The following is a 15,414-nucleotide window of genomic DNA, read 5'->3' as shown; positions in this document are numbered from 1 at the left end:
AATCGTAAATATTTACGTAAAAAAAGTTTTTTCAGCAAAATCCTGAAATACGTGTCAAATGATTTTATGAATAGTATCTGTAAACAAATTTTCAGATAATTCTAAAATGTCAAGGTTAATTAGTGTCCGGTTTGTAAAAGAATGACCCATATATATATATATATATATATATATATATATATATACAGGGCCGGTCCTGGGGTCCTTAGCGCCCGCATGCAACTTTCTTTCCAGCGCCCTCCCCCCCCCCCTATTAATTTTCACCGTCTTAAAAGTTTATCATTAAAATTATATAAATATTCACATATTTTTTAAAAATTAATTTTTATTAACTTCCCGTAGGGTAAGTTATTGTAATGGGCCGAAAATCGGAATTGAAAATTTTTACATTTCTCGACGTTTTGAAGGTTTCTGAACGTTTTGGCATACTTCAGAAAAAATGGATGTGTGTGTGTGTGTGTGTGTGTGTGTATGTATGTATGGATACAAATTTTCGCCCACGTTTTCGGGCGTACGGATCAACCGATTTGAATGGTTTAAAAAACATTCGATTCCTATTGATAAGGAGATGTGCTGATTAGTTTTTGGCAAAGGCAGGTCCAGCAGTTACGGAGATAAAGAGCAAAGAGTGCAGAAAATAGAAATCGAGTTTTTGAGAGAACGGAGCATCCGATTTGAATGATCTAAAAAACATTCAATTAGTAATGATTGGGAGAAGGGGTTATTAGTTTTTCGCAAAGGCAGGCCCAGCCATTTCGGAGATACAGAGCTAAATATACAAAAAATGGCAGTTTTTGAGAGAACTAAGCGTCCGATTCAATTGATTCAAAGAACTTTCTGCTTGTCTTAACAAAATAATTGATTTTGGAAAAAAAAATTTGTTCCATTTTTTTTTTTTTTTTTTTTTTTTTTTTTAAATTTTTGTATATCGAAAATCATTCAGATTATACTTTACAAATAATTTCAACTTTGCAATTCAGTTTATATAATTCTTATAAACATTAGACAATTTTACAATATTTATAATAATCTATTTGAAAACATTCGGTATTCCTCGAACATTTCGTTACGGTACGGGAAGTTTCCGCAATTTGCCTTAAGGCACGATGCCATAATTGCCTCAAGACAGAATTCCACTTACAGCTAGTTTATTCTGGATTTAGTACACAAAAAATTAGATATAATCTAGAAGGATATAAAATATATTGATTTTAAATTTATTTATTATTATCGATATCAATAAATAAAACAATCCCTGTCATAATTTCACATTTTAGTAATATTCAATATGTAGTAAATTGGTTAAAGATGTAAGTTCGACTACCATAGCAAAAGAATTAATATTTTTGTTAGATTAAAGTTATAGAATTTAAGAAATGCATTTCAGAAATAGTATTATTATTTTGATATAAAGATCTTAATATCTGAATAATAAATACTATTTCTGAAATGCATTTCTTAAATTCTATAACTTTAATTTGACAAAAATATTAAGTGAAATAAATAAATTAATTTTTAATTATTCTGGATTTAGGGCACAAAAAATTAGATAAAATCTAAAAACTTATAAAATATATTGATTTTAAATTTGTTTAGAAAATCGAGGCGATTCGTAGGTTGATTATAATCAAATATTTTGGAATTTTCAATTATTTTTAACGTATGTGTAATATTAATATTTAAAAAAACAAGCATTTCTTTTTCAAATATAACACTCGTATTTCATGTTGGATTTTTTAAATTTTTCATTATTCACAATATCCAAAATTGGGTCGTAAACTTCTCCTTATTGATATCGTAAGAGCCGTCATAGTCAGAGTATCAGCTTGTTGTTTTAAAGTTAAATTTTTAACGTATTTTAGAAGTATTATTCAAAAATCAGTAAAAAAAATGCAAATTAATTACACATTTCTTGAACAATATTGAAAAAAAAAAATTATTATATTTCATATGTATCATTTCTGTATAGTTAATAATTATTAAATTTAGAGTATGGACACCACTAGATATAAAACAAGCCTTAAAATTTTCGTTCCAAAGTAAATTTTGCTTTTTTGATGCGAAACATTTGCAACAAAAGCAAAAGTTACAATTCAATTTCTCGGAATAAACAAGTCATTTTATAAGCACTGCCTCCTCATTTTTTATAATTTGTTTATATTATTTGACAAGTTCCGATTCAACTAAATCAGCTCGCAATTTTTCGTCAATAATGCCCAACAATTAATTTAATCTTTCGCAGGTTTGCGCTTATGGGAATGAACACTAGATAATTTCTTCTTCGATTCCACGGTAACTTCAAACAAAGAAAAAATTGAATAAGTGGATTAAGCAATAAACAGAGCTGTTTATTACTAATTTGCAGAATTATTAATTGGTTAATTGTTTCTACTGATATCACATTGCAAAATAAATATACTTTTTGTGTCTCCGTATCCCTAGTTAAATTAAATTATTTATTATTATTTATTAAGTATTCTAGATTTTAAATAAATAATTCTAGATTTTATATAAAAAATATAAATATTATATTATAAATTTAATTTCCGAAACTCGTTTTGGCGCCCCCTAAGGCGTGCGCCCGCATTTTTTGCATGCATGGCATGCAAGGCAGGACTGGCCCTGTATATATATATATATATATATATATATATATATATATAAATATACAGACCATAAATAAATAAATGAGTAATTTTAGTTTTATCTGCGATCACATTTGTAATTGGCAGAAAAGCAGATAATAAAGTGAATTTGCTATTCGTCACTTTATAAAATATTTTGTATGCAAAAGGCAACGACAATTTGCAATAAAAATTCTGACAATAATATCAATATAATTTATTTTTAGTGAGGAAAAAAGGACATGAATTATATGTAAGTAGACACAATTATGACACAATTTCACAGTTCGCTACGTGAAATAAATAAAATATTTGTGATTCTTTAAATATATGATATGTAAAATAAGTATTAAGATATTTCTTTAATAGTTTGTAATTTATGTTTCAAGTTTGATTCAGTTGTTGCTGTTGTATATGTGGATGCGTTTGGCTCAAGATGCTGCCTATATTGTTGCAAAGGACAAAAAAGCAACTTGTGTTGTTGCAGGCAACGTTGTTGCATCAGCTTTGTCATGGAATACTGGGATCCGCAACACACAAAATGGTAAAAAAAATAATATTAAAATTTTAAGTTTGATTCCAACTAAAATTCTAAACCTCACGTATATACTTGAAATAAATAATTTTAACTTTGCACTTCAGTTTATATGATTCTTAGAAATATGAGATAAGGTCTTTTACTCGAACTCCGAAGTGTTGTTTATTAACTTATCATGTAAACATATATAAACGTCGGCGTCAAATACAAATAATGAAAGATACTGTATTTATAATGATCAATTTGAAAACATTTAATATTTCTCGAATATTTCATTACGGTACGGGAAGTTCCAGCAATTTGCCTTAAGGCACTATGCCATACACCACAAGTTGTTTTCTGATAATTTAGTGTAATAAACAATAGTGCTAATTGTCCTTTGTTCTTGGACAACTTGATACCAAGCAGTACAAACATGTAATATTTGAAAATATAGGTCTTAGTAGGTTTCCAAGTTAAAATACCCTTGGATTTTGGACAAGGCTCATTATTCAAAGGCCTACAATATTTTAGATAGTTTGTTAAGACAATTTGTAATGACTATCATCATACAGAATTTTAATAATTAGCCAGGAAGAAAGGGCTCGGCTGATGTTTATCGAAAATGATCAGCACGATTCCTAACTTATATATGTATGTGGATTTTCAAAATCGGTTCTGGATTTTTGGCTTAAAGTTGGTCAAAGTGACAGAAAAAGTTTGTACTTTACTGATAATTATGGATAAACCAAAAACAAAAAAAAAATGAATTTAATTATAAACTTATCTCATACTTCCTGGAAATCTAATAACTTGATATTTAGTAGCTGGATTTCAATTTTTATGGATTAAGCTGATTAATATATAAGCGATATATACATTTTTTTAATTTACTAAACAATAATATAAGTATTACTAATAATAATTACTAATTATTACTAATAATTTTTTTAACAGATGACTAATATATTTTCAGATGCTATTCGACCAAAGTACTGGCCTTCCAATTTAAGTATCCTGGATTGCAAATTTGATCAAAATTGTACAAGTCAATGGAATAATAGATTGTGGAGTGACAAAAGTGGATTTAACTACCCTTTTGTTCCTAGAACTGATTCAACTTGGAATGGTAAGACGAATTTTGTGTTATGAAAGTTTAATTATTAAAATATCTGCGAAAAACCGAAGACCATAACAAATTTTAAGATTTTTATTATTATTTTATTGAATTGTATCATTTAAACTATGGAACTGCATTTCAGATTTTAAAACCCTTTATTCTAATGGAAATGATTTTGGCGAGATACCAAAAGTTAACAAATTGCAAATCCTCGAAGAGGACACAAGCCAAGCCTATATTAGTTTTTCTGTAAAAGCTAAAAGAAATGTTGAAATAGTTTTGTGCTATAGGGAGTTATTTCTTTTCAATTGGAGCTACTTGATTTCAATATCATCCTTGGATGATGGCAAAACCACAATTATCAGAAAATGTCCTAAGGGAATGCCTGGTAGTGATCCTGAAGATGAAGAATGCCAAAAAGTCAGGGCTGAAGTTATACATCCAAATGTAAGATGAAAAAAATAATGCACTTAAATCAGTTTTGAGTCTAAGCGCAAAAGTTTGTTTTTACAAATAAATTTGGAACTAATTTTTACCTTTTCAGGTTTTAGTGGATGACGCAAGTTGGTCACATTTCACGATCTCCATATCTCAAAATCAATCTATGGTAAAAATAGTGTTATATGGGCAATTACAAGAAAATGATGAGTACGTGCCAATGTTGGAATATACTGACGACCAATATCCTTTACAAGTTAAATACTTTGGTGTGAGGAGCTTGGAAGAAGATGCACTATGGAAAGTTCATAAATGTAATGTCCTAATTTGTTGATCCAAAATCCAAATGTAGCAAACTGTTGATTGGTTTTTTATATTTTAAAAGTATCACGTGATGTTACTGTATACTAGTATATAACCTCATCCCTGTTAACCAAATTGATAGTCCAGGATTGTTTATGATAATAGGGTTATTGGGGTTATTTTTGCAAAAGATCCAAGACGTTTCTTTGTAATTACCCACTATAAAAAATTTAGAACTTTAGCTACTCTTTTGCTATGTTTGTTTGGGTATCTGTACCAGATATTAACAAAAATGTTGCTCCTCAGATAAAATGCTATATAGTGAGGCGTTAATGCCAAATGGCACGTTATTCATCACCGATAAACGCAACTATTTTAAATTCGATGAAGAAGTTCTATGTTTGACTATGTCAATCGCTCTGTGTCCAACCTGCACATTCCAATTGCATATTAATGTACCGGGCAGGCCATTGCAAAATTCGCAGATCATCGACGGAAAACAGGTTAGAAATTAATTCAAAGTGTAAATCAATTTTATTTTATTTATTTAAAATTTATTTCAGCGCCGTGTGCATTCGAATCAATTATATGAATGGAAAGAAGAAAAGTTTGTATTTAACTTGATAGAAAACAAATCCAATTATGTAAAGTTGAGATTTTCAACAGGTTCTACGGATGGTTCGAATACGAGTGTTTTTTGGGCGATTGATAATGTTAGGAAATGCACAGTAGGTAAATAAATAGATTCATTAAATTGTTATGTTTCATTATTTATGATTCATTAAATTATATTAAGTTGATATTTTGGTGTTTGGAGCACAACATTCAACTACCCTTCTTCATAGATCATCTTCTTTTCGAATTCAAAACATGCTTAGAAAATTTGGTCATTGTTGTATAACATAAATTAATATATAATTTAATAACAAAGGTGAAGAAAAATCTGTGGAGTTTTTTGGAGATTACAATGGGGAATCGTGTCAAATAATGAATTCTCAATATCGAGATGCTCCAGTTCCGGCACCAGATACATTATCTGCTCCAAATTGTAGTAGATGGTATAGTTACAGTAAATCATGCCGTGGATACAAAAAGTACGACATCAGAGTAAAAAATTATATATGCTACCCTGGTTTCAATGGACCTGATTGCAATGGTAAGAATAAATATGTAAGTCCATTCTCGGATATTTTTGATGATTTGTATTGAGTATTTTTGAGACTACAAAATGTATTCAGAATCACGCTGGATTGACTTCTCTAATTGACTAGCCAGTTTAAGAAAATAGAGAAAGTCTGAAGCTTGTTCTTGACCTTTACATTTTATTAAATTCAATCAAATATATATTATGCATAAATATACATTTGCAGGTGTACTATTGATTGTACAGGTGCCTGAATGAATACCAAGTTGTATGCTGAGTAATTTTATCCGATGCCATATTTTGTTTAGGGATGAGTTAAGAAACAGCAAGATTATCCGAGAATATGCTAAATAATTTTACAAAATTCAACATTCCATTATCTTTTCTTCCAGATATCACAGTATTAAATCCAGATTTCGATGTCATAAGTTCGGGCTTCATGAATTTTACGATTAAACCAAAATCTTCACAACCAAGTGGAACAATAGCTAGTTATATGACAATCCAATACATGTACTATATAATAGATAACAATGCCTACCCTTTTTCTGATGTCATACCAATATTAAATTATCTAAATCCTGTAATAATATCAAATAGTATAGCACGCAACCATCTAATTCATAGGCAAGATATTATGGCAAGGGTTCTACTTTACGTCGATGGAAATAATGAATTTGCAAATCCTCAATATGTTGCACTAAAACCGACTTGCAATAAACCAACAGGTAAATATATAATGATGATTTGTGCATGCCTAATTAATTTTTGAGTATTCAGTACTAATGATCTTTGCAGATACAAATATTAACTACAAAAGTGATGAATATAGTATAACAATATATTGGGAGGTAATTTTGCATATATATATATATATATATATATATATATATATATATATATACAACCATTGTCATGGTCTTATACTAATATGTGATTCATATAAAGGAAATAGAGAATAGATGTCCATTGGAATACTACACAATCTTTGTTAATGATCATGAAACCACATGCAGAGATTATGGAATCTACAATACTACTCCATGTGTCATTGACAACTTGAGACCCTTCACCGAATATCGAATCCAATTCAATGATAAGAATAGTCCAAGTTTTTTTAGAATTGTCAACACATCTGATGGCGGTAAGTGGATAATAAAGCTTTAGTAGATCTTTGTTGTGCTCCACCTCTGTAGAATAAAGACAATATAATATTTTCACAAATTTAGCTCCGTACGCTGTGCAAGATTTGGAAGTATATTCCAGTGAAGAGAACAGCATTTCAGTACGATGGAAACCTCCAAATATTGTGAATGGAATTTTGCAATATTATGTATTGGAGTCTTATAATAGTCACGAAAGAACCACATCACAAAATAATACAAAGCACAGTTGTTTATTATATGATGGTTACATTTGCCATACGATATCGTCTTTACGACCGAACGAAAAATATGAAACAACTGCAAGTATTTTTTGATAGAGAAGTTAGTCATTGTGATTAAATTTTCATTTTTAATATTTTTAGGTGTATGGTTTCAACAGAAATCCAATGAAAGGGCATACTGCATTTGTTGTAACTAAAACTATGCAAAATAGTAAGTTATAACATCATATCATTGCTTTATTGTTATATCATTAAATTCAGAAATTGGGCCAAACTGGATTGTTAACTTCCCTAAGGAGAAGTTCATGTTTTCATCAGTAAATTCAATTTGTTAACATTATCATTTCTCGGTGTTTAAGTCATTCTTAATCGGTTCAGACCGAAATTGAAGAAAGTACGTGCATATGTGAGAGTCAAAACTTGACCCTACGCCAATGCTTATCGAAAATTTGAAAAGCAATTGAAGCCAACTCGATGAAGTCTTGCTTTGATTAGTTTTACTGAACAGGCCAAGCCATTTCTTTATTGTTAAGTGTAAAATTCTGTGAAGCGAAATGGCGCAGAATGACTTGAAACATGGAGAAAACATTAGCAAATTGGAATAAATAACATTCTACATTGGAAGTGAGATTTGTGCGGTTTGTTTTAATCCGATTCAATATTTAGTTGTATATCTTCATCGATCGGTAAAATAAGCCTGAATGATTTGCAGTAGTAGTATCAATAAAAATTTAAAAAAATGAAATTTATCGTGACCACTTCAACTGCCTTTGATTGAAAGTGTCTTTTACAATACCTTGATATTTTTTGATCAGTTCCAATTTGCTCATATGATAACATATTTAAGGTCCAAGTAAACCGAGAAATATACGTATAGACAAGGAGAACCAAATGTTGATCTACTGGAATCATCCTTGGAAACCATTAGGCAAAATTCAGTCGTTCCATATAGAAGTAACACTTACATCCACAAATCTTAGAAACTTTACTTTTCCGAGAACAACTAATTACGAATACAATATCGATGAAGACATGCCAGAATATGAATATTTGGTAACTATTAAAATATATTTCAAAACAGTAAAAGCCAAGTAATAACTCAATCTTTAGCTCAGTGGATTAGCAAGTGCCAGCAAGTACTTGGTAAAAATAACATCACATAACAAACTGCCAGGAGAATTTTCTTCGGTTTATATTACGACTTCGGTCGTAAAACCAGATATAAGAGGAGATATTTTTACCATGAAATATGGTCGCAGTCAGATGTCAGTGAAAATACCACCAGGGAATGAAAATGTTACAAAATCCAGGTAACAACTGAAAAAAATCTGTATATATTAAATTCAACTTGATTGGACATCCTGTTTTTTTGGTTCTGGTTTTGGTAAATTTTTTCCAAAAAGTATTTTTGATTCTTATTTTTCAGTGGCGTTTTTATAATTGTCAGTGAACAAGATCCTAAAGTTCTCGTCGAAGCCAAACAATCTACATTTGATAAATTGAAGAGGCAACATGGAGAATTTGTTCCATATTTAAGACAACACAATACTGTGTCCTGGATTGCTAAACATCTTGATAGGGTAAGAGTCAATCATATACCTTATAAGTACTATTAATACGAATAATGCAAAGTTAATTGTGAAGACTAAATCTTTCTGTTTTCAAAGATTCCAGAAGAAAATAAGACAGTTATAATCGGATCCAACACAACAATTGGTGATTTCTGGGATGCAGAACTATTTCTCGAATCGGAATATGCAATTACGTTGGTTTATTATAATAAATTGGGTGATGAGATGAAATATGCAATATTGTCAAACAACAATATAAATGATGATGAAACCAGCTCCCATCTGTGGGCTTTAATTTTTCTGATAGTAATACCGTTGATTTTTGTAATACCAGTATACGTTTTGTATAAAAGGTAAGGGTATTGATAATATAAATGGAAAAAAATAATTGTATTAATACACTTTCGTCGGATTGCATTTTCAGGCGTCTAAAAAATTTAAAAACCATTAAACCAAAACAAGATCAGGAGGACCATACAGCAACTTTGGAATCTGAAGAGTCGCAGAATAATGATTATTTGGTTCTTATAAGTCAGCAATTTGATACCGAATCTAAAAAAAATCTTAGTCATCCAGAGAATGAAAAATATTTTGAGGACTACGTGAAGAGGTGCTTGATGGTCGGAATTTTCGACGAACAGTTCAAGGTATAATAATTAAAAACGACGAAACTTATTAACGAAATTATTTGGAAGTTTAATCACATTTCAGCGAAGATTATTTTAATAATGAACATTTTTCAATTTTAGTCAATTCCAAAGAAGTTCGATTATTCCACTTCGATTGCACTTAAACCACAAAACAGAGATAAAACTCGATACATTCACACCTTGCCTTGTAAGAATCGATATTTCCGACAGTGATATGATATTATATTAATATTTTCCTACAATTTCTTCCAGATAACAGAACAAGAGTGAAACTGAATCCCCTTCCCAAAGATTCTTGTTCCGATTATATCAACGCCAGTTACATCAATGTGAGCAAAATTTAAAACTAATTATTTATTGTCCCTGAACTTTCATCAGCAATTGTCTAATATGTGGGTCTATTATTTTAGGGTTTTGAAAAATCCAAGGAATACATTGCAACTCAAGGACCGAAAGAAAACACTGCATACGATTTCTGGCGAATGATTTTGCAGGAAAAGGTTCCAGTCATTTGCATGTTGACACAGTTTCAGGAAAAGAATTTAGTAAGGATGCAAAGTTAAATATTATTTGTAGCTAATAATGATTCTGTTATATTTATTGTAAATTCAGGAAAAATGCTTCCAATATTGGCCCAAAATAGACAAAACAAGTGAACGATATGGAAATATCACAATCACCAATGCCGAAACTCTGAAAATCTACGGGGATTACGTGGTCAGAAAAATGATGATAAGCTCTGAAAATGAACGATCCTCAGTTAGTAAACGAATAGATGTTTTATCTTGAAAATTGGGTGAATATTTATATTCATTGTAGGTTGTACATCTGCATTATACTGCTTGGCCCGAGTACGAAACAACTCGGTATGCGGATTCTCTTGTACCATTGTTGGCAGAGTTTCAGAAGGTTTCATCCCAAAATAGTCCAAAAGTGGTTCACTGCAGGTTAAACTCATTTGGATACTCAATATAATTTGCTATAGTTTTTAGAATTTTCTGTATTTTTCAGTGCCGGAGACGGCAGAACTGGTACCTTCATTCTGGCAGATATTTGCATCAAGATGGCACGGGCGACTGGTAAAATAGACGTTTTGTATTATCTGAACCAAATTCGAAAACAAAGGGTAAAGCTCGTTAATTCTGAGGTAAGATAAATGATCAAAATATTTATAGACTTTTATATCTAAAGATTTTTTTACTTTAGAATCTGTACAAATTGGTGCATATGACGGTTCTGGAAACTCTTTCGGGCAAACCGACTGCCATACCGTGTTTTCAATTAAAAAAAACAATTTACCAGATGAGAGATTCTAATACCTTGTTGGATCAATGGAGATCTTTGGATCAAGTATCATGGAAAGATGATTATATTACTGGAATCCAGGATGAACCAAAACCAAAATATATCGCAAGGTCTGAAAACAGGAACAATATTATAGCTGGTACGTAGGTATTGCAATGAGCACCAGAGTTTGTTCTTAAATTATTTTTATCACAGGTAAAAAAGGTAGGGTGGTCATCACGCGAGCTATTTTAGCAAATCCCGATTCGGATTACATAAATGCAGTACATGTGGATGGATTCAATACCAAGGAACAGTTTATCGTCACACATTTTCCTTTAGAACAAACTGTTGACGACTACTGGAGAATGATCTTTGACAGAAGAATTAAGATTGTGATCATATTTAACGAAATTGATACAACGGATCCTGTAAGTTGATTTTCTAGCAACATTTTATAATAGATTGTTATTTCAAAGTTGTTTTAAAATTATTTGCTAACAACTATAATATTCCGTTGCAGACGGTGATTCAATTTGTACCAAATAGTATTAACAAAAGACTGAAACCATCGACTCAAATTACTATTAGAACTTTAAATGAGAACAACAGCGACTTCTACACAGTCAATGATGTACTTGTGAGTAATACCAAATCATCACAACATGAATCAGAAGTCAAAGTGATGCAATGGAAAGGTTGGAGAAGTAATGAGACGTTGCCATCTGGAGATGCAGCACATAGAACAGATATCCTAGTCAAATTGTGGGAAGTGGTGCGAAACTGGATTGAAGAAAGTGATTTTGAAAAGAGTCCTATTCTGTTGACTTGCTAGTAATATAACAGCACAATTTGATGTGATTTATTACTTAAATATATTTTATTCAATTATTATTATCCTCAGTGATGGAGCAACTGCTTGTGGCCATTTTGCAGCACTAGTGTTCGTCATTGAAAAAATGAGAATCGATGGCGAATGCGACGTCCCACTCGCCTTAAGGACAATCAGGAAATACAGGAAGGAATTTGTCCGAAAAGAGGTCTGTACTGAATCCGCAATATGTCTACTGTACTACAAATAGTTCAATAAAACTATCTCTCTTCCGCAGGAACAGTACGAGTATTTATTCAAAGCTGCACTCGATTATCTCGGCAAACCCGAAGACAATATTACATATTTATAAGTATCCAAACTAATCATTGTTTTAGACTTGTGTCTAATGTAATTTGTTATATTTTTTAAACATAATAATTAGTATTGATCATTAACTAACGCCAAATAATATACAAATAATTTTTTTATGATATATAAATGTATTTATTATTTTCTGCACTTTTGGTTTTGTATATTTAATAAAATAGAATACCTAATGTATCTCTAATTTTGTTTATTCTTCTTAGTAACTATATATATATATATATATATATATATATATATATATATATATATATATCTTCTATATATAAAAAAATAAATCGGGTTTTCCTTCCTGACGAAATAACTCCAGAACGCACGAACCAATTTCGATAATTTTGCATTTGTTGGAAAGGACTCGGGTTCCGCAAGGTTTATAGCTAAGAAAATTAGTGGTGCATGGCATCGTGCCCTAATGCAAATTGCTGGAATTTCACGTACAGTAATTAAAATTTCGAGTAATAGCATTAGTGAGAATTATCAGAATTATGCTTGGTTAAGTCAACTAGCAATTTTTGCCGCAAAGAATAATGATGTACACGCACTGAATTTCACCATTCAATCAAAAATTGCTGGGGATTTGGTGACATACCAATAATTCCGACTGGTTTTCCGTTTGACTTCAAACGATTGCAATTTCCAGTTAAGTCAATAGCTTAGTGTTTGCGGGATAAATTTCAAATAGATTTTTTAGAAAATCATTGTTTTTCACATGGGCAGTTATACGCTATCTGTTCACGAGTTGGAAAACCATCTGCTTTGTTTGTGTTAACGTCAGACCAAAAAACAAAAAATGTGGTTTACTAAAGAGCATTTCAATGAAACGGATAATTTTCGGATTCACTTTCATTTACTTAGAGAAGTTCAACTAAAAAACACTTCATTTTTGTAATCGAAATAAATTCATTACTGTTGTATAATAAAAACAAATTTTTCCTTTTCATATATAAAACAAACAAAAAATTTCTTCATTTTTCTCACGAAACCATCTGGTGGCAAAACGGAGTTCGTCTGGTTTGCTAGTATATATATATGAATGGTGAATAAACCATTCAACCTTCTATGAAAATGTTTGGATGCTATTATTTTATTTTTTTATTTGTAATTGTCGTTACACTTTGGTGTTTTATTGTTACTTAATTTTTTTGTATTTCGACGATTGGCTGCAAATATAATATTCAAGAATATGTCTCAACGTCAAACGAAAAAACGTAAAATTTAAAATTTTATATAACAAATATTTTAGCTTTGTATTTTTTACTTCCTTATATAAATGATATGAAGAAGTGCCGAAACGTATATATAAAAAAATGTCAATATTAATTTATATATCATGTAGGTATTATTAACACACACCCACGTATATATAAGATTACAATATAAAAGCGCAAAGACAAAAACCATAAATAAATAAATGAGTAATTTTAGTTTTATCTGCGATTACATTTGTAATTGCCGGAAAAGCAGATAATAATAAAGTGAATTTGCTATTCGTCACTTCATAAAATATTTTGTATGCAAAAGGCGACGACAATTTGCAATAAAAATTCTGACATAAATATTAATATAATTTATTTAGTTTTAGTAAGTTTAAAAAAATCATGAATTATATGTAAGTAGACACAATTATGTCAATTTTACAGTGCCCAAGATATCTGTAATATTTTAGTGTGTGATATGAAAAATAAGAATTAGGATATTTTTAATAGTTTCTAATTTATGGTTTAAGGTTGATTCAGTTGTTGCTGTTGTATATATGGATGGGTTTGGCTCAAGATGCTGCATATATTGTTGCAAAAGACAAAAAAGCAACTTGTGTTGTTGCAGGCAACGTTGTTGCATCAGCTTTGTCATGGAACACTGGGATTCGGGAAACACGAAATAATGGTAAATTGATTTAATTGTTTTAATCAAGTAATGAATATACATATGTTCATATACATATATATCAGAACCAGGTTAAGACGATCTCCAAAGACTTTTATCTTACGGAAAATCCCGAATATCATGATTCCTAAATGATATCCATCTGAATTCTTCAAATCGGTTTGACTAGAAGGCAGATTTTTTTTTGTATTTTTTTTTTTGATAATTCTATGAATAAACGAAAAACAGGAAAGCGAGAAACAATAAAATTAATTACAAACCTATCTAATATTTTTTTGTTTTAAAGAAAATCGAAAATTTTATTTTCCAAATAATTTAAAAAATGTCAGTCCATAAGGTGGAACACAATGGAATTTTAATATTTTAACTATTATACTTTTAGATGTTTCACCAAAGTACTTGCCTTCCAATCCTGGTATCCTAGATTGCAAATTCGATCAAAGTTGCAGAAATCAATGGAATACAAATTTATGGAGTGATGACAGTGGTTTCACCTACTCTTTTGTTCCCAGAACAGACTCAACTTGGAATGGTGAGATAAATTTTTTGTCACAAAAGTTTGAATATGAATCGTCCAAGAAAGCGTTCTGTATTCGACGACTGTAATATAACTTTTTCTAATGTTGTGTTAGAATTAAATAGGATATTAAGTAAGAATGATATACCATGTTTGATATAAAATTATATCAATTAACCTATGAAGAAAGTAAACTTTCAGATTTCAAAACCCTTTATTCCAATGGAAATAATTTTGAAGAGATACCAAAAGTTAACAAGATGCAAGTCCTAGAACAGAATATAAGTCATGCCTATATTAGTTTTTCTGTGAAAGCTAAAAGAAATGCTCAAATAGTTTTATGCTATAAGGAGAGATTCCAGCACAATTGGAGCTACTTGATTTCAATATCATCTTTGGATGATGGCAAAACTACAATTATCAGAAAATGTCCTAAGGGAATGCCTGGTAGGGAACCTGTTGATGAAGAATGCAGAAAAGTCAGAGCTGAAGTTACACATCCAAATGTAAGATAAAAAAGTGCAACGGAATTAGTTTTAAACCAAAGCAAAAAAAAACAACACAATTGTGACTTTGATATTTAAATTTTGGGATTTTGTCCATTTTTCAGATTTTAGTCGATGAAGAGAGATGGTCACATTTTACATTATTTATCTCTCAGAATCCATCGATGGTAAAAATAGTGTTATATGGTCAATTACAAGAAAATGAAGAGTACGTGCCAATTTTGGAATATACTGACCATCAAAATCCATTACTGGTTAAATACTTTGGAGT

The sequence above is a fragment of the Ctenocephalides felis genome, unplaced genomic scaffold (genome assembly GCF_003426905.1).
Source record: "Ctenocephalides felis isolate EL2017-DRISC unplaced genomic scaffold, ASM342690v1 CF-g0.4_SCAFFOLD_03573, whole genome shotgun sequence".
Classification (NCBI taxonomy): Eukaryota; Metazoa; Arthropoda; class Insecta; order Siphonaptera; family Pulicidae; genus Ctenocephalides; species Ctenocephalides felis.
Note: the sequence above shows the minus strand (reverse complement) of the source record.